General features: G+C 54.7%; 1 protein-coding gene across 2 annotated transcripts in view; it reads left to right on the top strand.

Annotated features, from left to right (window-relative positions):
- The first annotated feature begins 490 nt into the window (after positions 1-490).
- Positions 491-9,693, top strand: part of PPP6R2 (protein phosphatase 6 regulatory subunit 2) — a 94,657-nt gene continuing 85,454 nt past the window's right edge. Inside the window, exon 1 of one of the 2 annotated variants that reach the window (XM_027461922.3) lies at positions 491-690. The gene's annotated coding sequence lies outside the window, so the exon portion shown is untranslated. The remainder of the gene's footprint in view (positions 691-9,693) is intronic. The other variant, XM_027461924.3, reaches the window with a different exon arrangement.

Genomic DNA, 9,693 nt, shown 5'->3' with positions numbered 1-9,693 from the left:
CCCATCCCCTTCATGCTGTGACCCCCCAAGCCCCTCACACCCCCTAAGGCCATGCTCCCCCCATCCCCTCACCCCGTTCCCCCCCCCATCCTCACACCCCCTCACCCCATGCCCCCCCATCATGCCGTAACCCCCCCATCCTATCCTCCCACCCCCTCACCCTGTGACCCCCTTCATGGCTGCGACCCCCCAATCCTCCCATCCCCTCACCCCATGCCCCCCCATCATTCCATGACCCCCCCATCCCCTCACCCTGTTCCCTCCCCATCCCCTCTCCCTGTGCCCCCCCATCAGGCTGCGCCCCCCCTACCCCCTTCCACCCCCCCCGCCCCTCTCCTCTCCCCTCTTCCCTCTCCCTCCCCCCTCCCTCCCCGCCCCTCTCCCGGCCCCGCCCCCTCCCCTCCCCGCCCCTCCCTCCCCGCCCCTCCCCTCCCCCTTTGGCCCCGCCCCCCGCCCCCGCCCTCCCTCCCTCCCCCCCCCCCTCTCTGGGCGCTGGGCAGCAGCGGGGCCGCCGCCATTTTGGAGGCCGCCGGAGCGCCCGCGCCCGCCGCCCGCTGTCAGCGCAGCCCCGGCCCCCGCCGCGCCCCCGCCTCGGCCGCGGCCCATGCCCGCCGCGCCGCGGGGCCTCGCAGCCAGGCAGCGCCACAGCGGCCCCGACAGGGGCTGGACGGCAGGGCCGGACCCCAGCAGGTGAGACCCGCGGCCGGGCCCACCGCCGAGCTGTCACCGACACCGGGGCCGGGCCGCGCCCCCCCCCCCTTTCCTCCGCACCCCCCCTCGCCTCCCTCCACCTCCGCCGCCTTCACGGAGGCTCCCGTGGAGGGCCCGGGGTCGCTAGGCCCGGTGGGGGCGGTGCGCGGCCTGCCCCTCACCCGCCTACACCGCGACCCCCGCCCGGCCCCGCGCCCCCCCCCCCCCCGAGCCGCGACCCCCGGGACCCCCCCGGGGTTGCCCCGCTGCAGGCCCGGGCCCGGGCCCTCCCCGCCGGCCGTGCCCGCGGGGGTCTGAGGGGGATGAGTGGGGGGCCGGGGGGTGCTGTGGGGTCAGGGGGGTGCTGTGGGGTCGGGGGGAGCCCCCATGGTACCCCCCCGGTGCCACCGTCCCGTTGTGGGGTCCCGCAGGGGGGGGGGCCGCTGCCCTCAGGGGGTCCCTTCGGAAAGCCGGGGCCTTGTTTTGCAGCGCTTCAAAAAAAAAAAAAAAAAAGGAAAAAAAAAAACAGCACCACAAAAAATAACAAAAAGCACAACAACTAGGAAGTGAAAAACAGGCGCAGAGAACTTGGGAGGGCCCGAGGTGCTTTTCGGCTCCTGATCTCCCCGTCAGGAACAGCGACTCGGAAAGCCGAGGCCTTGTTCCCGATGTAATCTGTTTTCCCTGCAAAGCGAAAGGAGAAAGTTGCTATTTTCGGGCCCGTGCAGGGCCCAGCGTGTAGCTGCCGACCGGCAGGCTTTGCTTTTTAATAACGCCCGGCTTTAAGGGTGACGGGAGATCAAACATTGATGATTTTCCTTATTATCCTGACACTTCGAGGCAAACAGCCTGCCAAAATATTTCGGTGGTTTTAAAAAAAAAAAAAAAAAAAAACCCTAGTGCATGGTAGTATAGCAATTTCCATAGCAACGGCTGGTGATATCATGGTAAGCAAAGTTACATTTTGGGCCACGCAGGAGGAGCGTAAAACGATCCTGAGCGAGCCCATAAACGCCTGCTCGGGGGATGACCTGGGGCTGGGCAAGAACACAACCCTTGGAAACTGGAGGCCTGCTTTGATTCTCGTCTCCTTGTCGTGCCGACGTTTCTGGGGCCTTTGGCACGTTCTGGGTGTTACGTTGCAAATCTGGGGACAGCGTCCCGGCGAGAAATGGGGTAGAAGTTGTGGTGTGGCAGCTCCCGGGAGGAGCTGAGGTGGTGGCACAGCAGGGTTGGGCAGGGGGCAGATTTGAGGTGCTGGGGGGCTCCTGCCCGCTTCAGCCCCCCGTTGGCAGCTGCTGTGCACGGGGCGTTTGCTCGGGGGTGGTGGGGAGCTCCGAAATGCCCTCGTTCTGAGCACGGTGCTCGATGGAACCGTAACGCTGCCGTAGGAGGGACGGGCTGGAGTTTTAAGTTCATAGTTCAGAAATCGGAGTGTCACATTCAAATGGATGATAAAGCCAGCTATCTGCAGCCCCGTATCTCGTTACCCTAGTAATATTTGAGCACCCTCAGACCGCGGGTTGGAGTCGACCGTAGGACGCTGCAGGGTGCTGTCAGCAGTGTCACAGCCCTTCTGCCCTGCTCCCTTGTGAGGGGATGGTGGAAAGCAGGGGGTGCCTGCGGGGCTGCTGGGGACAGGCGGCGCTTTGGGGTCTCCCCAGCTCAGGGCTTGCAGCTCAGGACTCAGCTGGGATGAGCTGGGGCCTCGCTGTCCCCAGGTTGTGCAGTCCTGAGCTCCAGGAGGAAGCAGCTCCATGGACGGGCTTCTCCTCCTCCTCGCAGGGCTGTGCTGGCTGGAAGGAGCCCTTCCTCCCATGCCTGCTCCTTGCTTTTACCGGCTGTCAGCTGAGGTGCCAAAGAGAAACCAAAAGCGCTGCTCTGTCCTGAGCACCACGGAGCTTGGGCGACTGAAGGTGTTGCATTCAGGGAGAGGGAGGACAGACTTTTGTGTTCCCTGCTGCTGGTGACGAGGTCTGTAGAGGTGTAAGTGTAAAAGCTGCAGATTATACGTTGGGGAGAGTGACTCCACATGCATAATCAAGCAGTGTGTTTTCTTAACACGGTGGCTTGGAGCCTGAAGTGTCAGTGCCTGAAGGGCAGCAGCGAGAGCAGCCTAATAAGCTCAGCCGAAAAAACGGGTGAACTGGAATGCCGAGAAAGAGGAGAGAGCCTCGTTAGAGTAAATGCTGCTGGAACAATAGTAGAATGACGAGAATAACAGGGAAACTTGGGTGTAAGTGACACGGGAGGAACAGTTGAGGTCAGGGAGTGGGGAGCGAAGCAGGAGCCGAGTGTTGGCAGCTCGGGAGCTTTGCAGGGAGGAGCACCTGGGGGAGGTCTTGCTGCTGGTGGTGGGAGGTTGGTGGAGCACTAATTGCGGGGAGCAGAGGTAAGAGGCCGCGCTCCGGAGCGATGCCGGCTCCCATCTAGGCAGTCAAATATGGAGCTGCAGTGCCGAGGAGCAGTCGTGCGCTCCCAGCCCTATTTATAGGGTAAGGCAGTTCTGTTCTTAATTATCTTTGATGGGCCGGGGGATCGCTTTGGCTGTTTGTTACCTCCTTCTCACGGGAGATCTACAGACGTGAGCGGGTTTACGTGAGGATCAGGGAAGAATGTGGCCTCTCCGTGACCAGTAGTAGCAACAAAGGAGCTGAGGTGTCCTCTCTGATTCAATATTATGAGAAGCAGAAGCACGTTGGCTTTTCTGGCCGCGGCTGTGTTCCTGGGCCGCTTGTTCCTTTCGTTGCGCTTTGCTCCTTCCCTCCCCGCGCCCTCCCCTCCCCCTGGGCCTTGTTTTGGTCCTAAGGCAGGCAGCAGAGCAATAACCAATATTGACTTTATCCTGACGTGCCTGGGCTATTTTTACCTGCGTGTTAACTCGGGCAGGGGGGAAATCCAGGCAGAGAAATGTTGAAGTTATCTCAGGGAAGGAAGCTTTCACAGCCGGCGTGAAGAAGCTCGGGTCTCTGCAGTGCCCCGCGTGTGCCTGGGGCTCGAGCCCACTCTGTGAGCTGCAGGTCGACAGCTCTGGCTGGATCTGGACAGCACCATTCTGGCTTTTTGCTTTTTAATGCCACTTGGTCTGAGGGAAACCCGAGGGGCTGCCGGTGGCCGTGGCAGCAGAGCGGCTGCGCAGCCGTCCCCGGCGTGCAGCCGACAGCGTGCTTTGGCAGGGGTCGGGAAGGGGCTGTCAGCAGGAGCGGGATGAGCTCGCTCAGAAGAACGTCGTGGCAGGAGGAGGAAGTCGAAAGCATCGGCCTGAGCCTGGAAGCTCTGCAGCTGTTGTGCTGGGGCTGCTGCCTGCTGCCAGGTTTTTTGTTTCTCTTTCTTGGTGCCTGCTGGACTTCTCGTCCTGCGTGGGGCGGCCGCTGGCCCTGTTGGGAGCGAGGTGCCAGCTGCCCTGCTCCCCTGGGCCCTGTCCCCGGCGTGGCAAACACCAAATTTCTCACCGCTGCGTCCTGACACGGCTCTGACACAATCTTATCTGTACAGAAGGGAAGCCGGAAGGCACGAGAAAATAACATTATGGGTAAATGGCAAAGTTCAGGCTGCTCCTGAAGGCAGCCAGGCCGCGCTCGGGGCCATTTCGTTACCTCGGCAAAATAAAACTTCCACCAAGCTCGGTTTTGGTGGGGGTGGTTGGCCATCTACAGGATTTGCACAAACTTTCCCAACATATTGATCCTTGAAATCAAGGTTTTTGTTGGGTTGGCAAACGACTCTGCCATTCTTCCTCTCGTGCCCATCGTAGGCTTTTTTCCTCTCTTCAGTTCTGCAGTTTGCTGCTGTTCAGAACGCCGTGGCTCGCAGTGACACTGGTAAACATTTTGTCACTTTGATTTTGATTTTCTTTGGCAGAATCGGGAGCAGCAGCAGCAGAGCAGGCATCAGCACTGCTCGCTGAGGGGGAAGCACAAAAGGGTGCAAAGACTGCGGCGGTGGAGGTGGCCGTTCCTGCTGCAGCCTGCGGCAGGAAGAAGGCAACACAACACGTTTCAGTTTCAATTTTGTCTTTAATTTTTCCCTGGTAGACTTATGTTAACAGACAGCGCATGTGATGGGTATGCCCTCACGTTTCCTGATGATGCCGTGCATTCCCTGCTGTGTTCTCCCTTCCTTTCTCCCCCTTGCTCTTCGTTCCCGATGGTCTCGCGGAACCTGGGGCTGTTCCAGCTTCCCAGCTCCATGTGCACAGGGCGGGGTGGCACGAGGCAGGCCGTGTTTCTGCAGCCATTTACCGTTTCATTTTGTTCCTTCAGAGCATCCTCTGGCATCCCATTTACTGTAATTCTTCTCTTCTAAGACCGATTCCCACTTTTTAGAAGGATAACTGAGACTGCAAGCGGTCAGGTTGACAACTTTCTGCCTCCCCAAGCCGGAGGACAAGGGTGCAGCTCCGGGGCCCTGTGATCTGGCCCTGGCCCAGGCTGCTGTGTGTTGGCATTAACACTTGTGCTGCCGCTGAACGCCAGTGCTGCTCCAGGTGAGGAGCTTGCAGCTGGATCAGCTCCCACGAGCAGCTCGATGTGCGGTTGCACAAGCAGTGCTGACACACGGGAGGATGCGGGAAGCCGACCTGGGAGGGAGAGGAGGGCAGAGCAGGTCTCTGTCTGCATTTGAATAAGGTGTGGTTCTCATTGAACTGATCTGAGTTTGCAGCGTGGCTGTTCCTGCTTTGTCCCGTGCTTCCAGGGAGCCGCGCTGTCAGGACTGCTCCTCCTGCTCGATTTTATTTCTGCTGCCTTATTGTACTCCGGGTACTCAGCACCGTAGGGACTGAGCACCGCTGCCCTGCTGGCAGACCGCTAAATGGGAAGGGGCTGCGGTGGTGTGAGGGAAGGCTGGGATTAAATCAGACTGAGCATAGCAGGTGCCATATCGGGTCATCCTCCGAGTCCTGAGACCTCAGCTCCTGAGCTATAGAGCATCCAGGTGCTGGCCAACAGATGCCCGGCCAGCTCTCTGTTTAACAAATGAGAAGATCCTAAATACCAGATTTCAGCTTGGTTCTATTGCACGTTACCCTTTTCAGGTTCTTTTAGCGTGGGTGATTGCTTTCCTTAGGGCTCAGTTGGTTTGTATTACTTAGGCCTTCTCGCAGCCCTTTATTATATCACTTTTTAACGTTGCATTGCCCATGGTATGTGCTACATCTTGTTGGTGGCTTTTGTTTTCTCCCATGGCTTTCTAAGCTGCTTTTCCATAACGTTGTGGTTCAGATTCTGCCTTCGCTTTCAGGGGATTGGAGACTTGTCCCTGAAGCTCAGATCTCTCTGATGTAAATGCCTACATCTGAAGTAACCGTTTAGGGTTCCTTTTTTTAGTCAATGGAGAGAAACAGATGCTTATTTTCTTCTGATGCAAAAGTCTGAAATAGTTTTGCTGTAGAAGCGCTCGTTTCTCTCCTACAGCAGCGGGAGTTTGGGTGACTAATTCAGATTAGTCATTGATAGCATAAATATCTACAAGCTAGGTGAGGCAGATCCAATTCCAGAAGACCAGACTCGCTGGGCAGAGGTCCTGACGGGGCTCTCCTCGTCTCACCGAGGTTGCCTCCTTGCCCGTGATGGATTGTAAGGTTAATGTGGCCTTGGGTATGTTTTGCAACGTGCTGTGCCCTTAGCTCTGCTTGGTGAGTCTTCTTCCTCTTTCACAGCTGGCTGATGAGTTTGAGGTGGAAAGCAGAGTCTTGAAATGATTCGGAGCACCTGGTTACCTGCTTGAGACCAGCACAAGCTGAAGTTTTTGTCATATGCACAACCAGCACAGTTGGATTTCAAGGTTCTGGCTGAGACCTACAGGTGCTAACCAGCACAGTAGCTGTATCCTGTGGCTGTCTGATGGCTTGGGGTCATAAACAAACAGTGAGCTCCGTGCTGCAGAAGGCAGCACTTCTCCACGCCTCTGCATTGGTAGCAGGGAGAGGACCCTGCGAGGTACAGAAGTTTGGCATCGCTGTTCCAGTAAACATAAATAGGAATCTTGCTCCTTTTCTAAAGACCATTTAAGTATGACCAGTCATGGGACTGTTACACGCATCTGGGTTTTGTACAGACTTGAGGCTGAGGTGGCAGAGTTGTTTACAAAAATAAGTCATCTGAGGATGCCGAATTTTGCAGAGAAGTGCTTAATGTTTTAGGGATGCAGCGCCAGGAATAAATGCGTGTTTGCTTTCCATCGATGTTACGCTGTACCCGCTGTTTCCTCTTACAAAACAGGCAGCTAATTTCATTACTTCTGCTTTTCCTGATGCTTCTGTCATCTTTGTTTTTAGTTAATCGTAGTCACTGTAAAGTCACCCTTTCAAATAATCAGTGCTAATATCTGCAGTTCTTTCAGCGTGGCGACTTTTATCCAGTACCAAGTGTGTGCGTGACCCCCAGGTCTGCCTTTCCCCTCCGCTGCAGACAGCAGTGCTGCTGAGGAATGTTTTGTCTTTTCCATCTTGCAGAAAAGGCCTCACCACTTCGACTCCTGTTTTCTTGACTAAAGTTTTAACTCTGTTGAAGTGAGCTTACCAGTGCTGGTTTTTAAAATACCTGGAAGAAAACGCTGGGATGAATTGGTAGAGTTCCCAAGAACAAAACTATTTAATTTTAGTCTAAGAAGAAAAGAGCAAATACAAATATTTAGTGTATACCTGGGGTTTTACCAAGGATCTGTGAAATGAAACCAAATCACTTGGCAGTCACAGCAGAAATTTGTCATGCGAGGAAAAAACGGTTGTGTAGCCAAAGTTGGTAGGCTCTGCCATAGTCATGAGAGAACTATTTTGGAAAAGCAGGAGTTTTACCAAATTGCTAACAAACTGATGGCAGACCAAGTGCTTGGAGAAACAGGAGAGTCTCAAAAGCCCATGATAAAAATAAATTGTCTTCCATTGGCCCATGTGTTGAAGTTTTGGTACGTGAAAGGCACTCCTTGCTGGAAGGAAATCACAATTGGTGCATGTGGGCCTGTCTAAACTCTGGCTGCCTGATGGGAAGAGATGGGAGAAGAGCAGGCAGCACTGTTGGGAGGTCTCTGGAAATTCAGCTCCGTGTGCAAATAACGAGCCAAATAACAGAGTGTAGTTGTTGGAATGGGTGCTGTGCCTGGAGATGGTGAAACGTTGTGTGTGGTAGTGGTAGAGACAACATTGAAAGAAAACAGCACAGCAGAGAAGACTGAAAAATAAGACTGGGTTATCTGCTATATAAAAAAAACCAGCAAGGGGAGCTGATAGGATGTGTGGAAGCCCAGATGTATTTCTGGTTCATGATTTCTGGTGAGCAGACAGCTTGTGAAGCTCGGTGTTGGTTATTAATTAGGCCAAGAGTTTGTAGGTTTGACTTCGTGTGTGGGTGTTCCACCTGTGTAAGAGGAGGAAACGTTTGTGTGTGACATTCGATGACACCTTCGTGTACTGGGAGCAGCACAGGTACCCGTGCAAGTTACTGGTAGGATTGAGAGGCGCCCCCCAGCACCTTGTTCTCCTTGTCCCTTCTTGGCTTTTCTTTTTGTCTAATCCCGAGCCAGTTGACTGTGCCTGCTTTTGGGGCTGACTGCTCTGATGCCGTTCCCCATTCAAAACCAAGGGTGCTCCCCTGGCCCGCACCGCTTTCCTGTGCTGTGGTGGTACAGAAGCAGCAGGAACACTACCTAACGTGGCACCATAAGGTAAAGCTGCAGTCTGGCCACTTGTAGAACACAAAATGTGCTCTCGAAGGCATCTCCAGCCGTGTGCCTCCCGCTGGTACAGCCCTGTGCTGCTGGGTGCCTGTGTGGCTGCAGCTCCTGGTGCTCAGGGCTCTCGGCACGGGGGGAATGCAGTGGGCAGTGGTTTTGCTGCCTGTAGCCTGCTTTGCTGGACGTGGAGTTGGTATTCCAACAAGCTTGGTGTCATGTAAATGAATCTCAAAGATGACTTCTAACTGTGTAGTTGGGTGCAGCACCGAGCAGTCTTGAATGCGAGGCTTTACTGCAGCTAGGATGGTCGCTGAGCTGCTGCCCTGTTCCTGCAGCTACCCCAGTCTGTGTTCTCTGAGGGATTTTACAGACTGAGCGTGTTTACTGCTAATCTTCTGCGCAAGGCCGATGTATAAACTGTGGGAAAAGAAAACAAACCCTATAATTTATTAAACTTGGAAAAATAGATATCGCTCTTTAAAGCCTCTTGAAGTTATCACCCTTCCTGTTGCAGAACCTGCGCTTTTCGTTAGTGCTTTTGGTCATGTTTAAGGCCGTTCAGTTTCAATGTGAACTGCTTGAAACTGGAGCTTAAAGCCACAGTTTGACGTGCATTGAAGCTGGCAGCAGCGCTGGAAGGCTGTCCCTTTCTTGCTGCTCATCCCCATTCTTCGCTTCTCTGCCCTCACGCCTTGCTGGCGCAAGCATTTGTGCAGCCGTGCTGTGAGCCAGTTGGGGAACGATCCAGCTGAGTTCTCATTCTGCTAGTAGTGCATGGAAAAGGAAAAACGACTTTTTTCAGCAGCGCAGCCTTGAATACATGGCAAACTGCAGCAGAATCACCAGCGCATGATTCCGGTTTGCCATTTGACGAGCAAGCTGAGCTCCAAAGCTTGTTTGTCCGAGTGAACGCCAAAAGGGTGGGTCTGAAACTTCCAAACGATCGTTTTCCTTTCAAGATGTCTCATGACATAAAGCTCGTAAATATACTGAAGTGGTGCCGTGCAATGGGAAAACAGATTGGTGGTCTGTTGTCATATGGAAGATTTCTAAGTGTTGTAATATTTATTGTAACTGCGGAGATGCTTGGATTAACTTCCTTGTGCGGACTGTGCCCATGTGATACCCTGAGCCATTAAGGAAATGAAGATGCACGTTTAATGACCTGTTTTAGGGCACTGAGTAGTTACAGTTCTGAAAAGCAGTGTGCTGCCTTGTTTGTGTGGTTTGGTAGAACAGCCGGACATGGGAATATTCTGGGGAAGCTGCAGCAGAGGCACGAGTGTGGCTGTGCCGCTTTGGACTTGTGTGGGGGACCAGCAGAGTAACGCG

The sequence above is a fragment of the Anas platyrhynchos genome, chromosome 1, assembly GCF_047663525.1.
Source record: "Anas platyrhynchos isolate ZD024472 breed Pekin duck chromosome 1, IASCAAS_PekinDuck_T2T, whole genome shotgun sequence".
In the NCBI taxonomy this organism is placed as follows: Eukaryota; Metazoa; Chordata; class Aves; order Anseriformes; family Anatidae; genus Anas; species Anas platyrhynchos.
The sequence above is the reverse complement of the archived record's forward strand: the minus strand, read 5'-3'. Positions and strand labels throughout refer to the sequence as shown.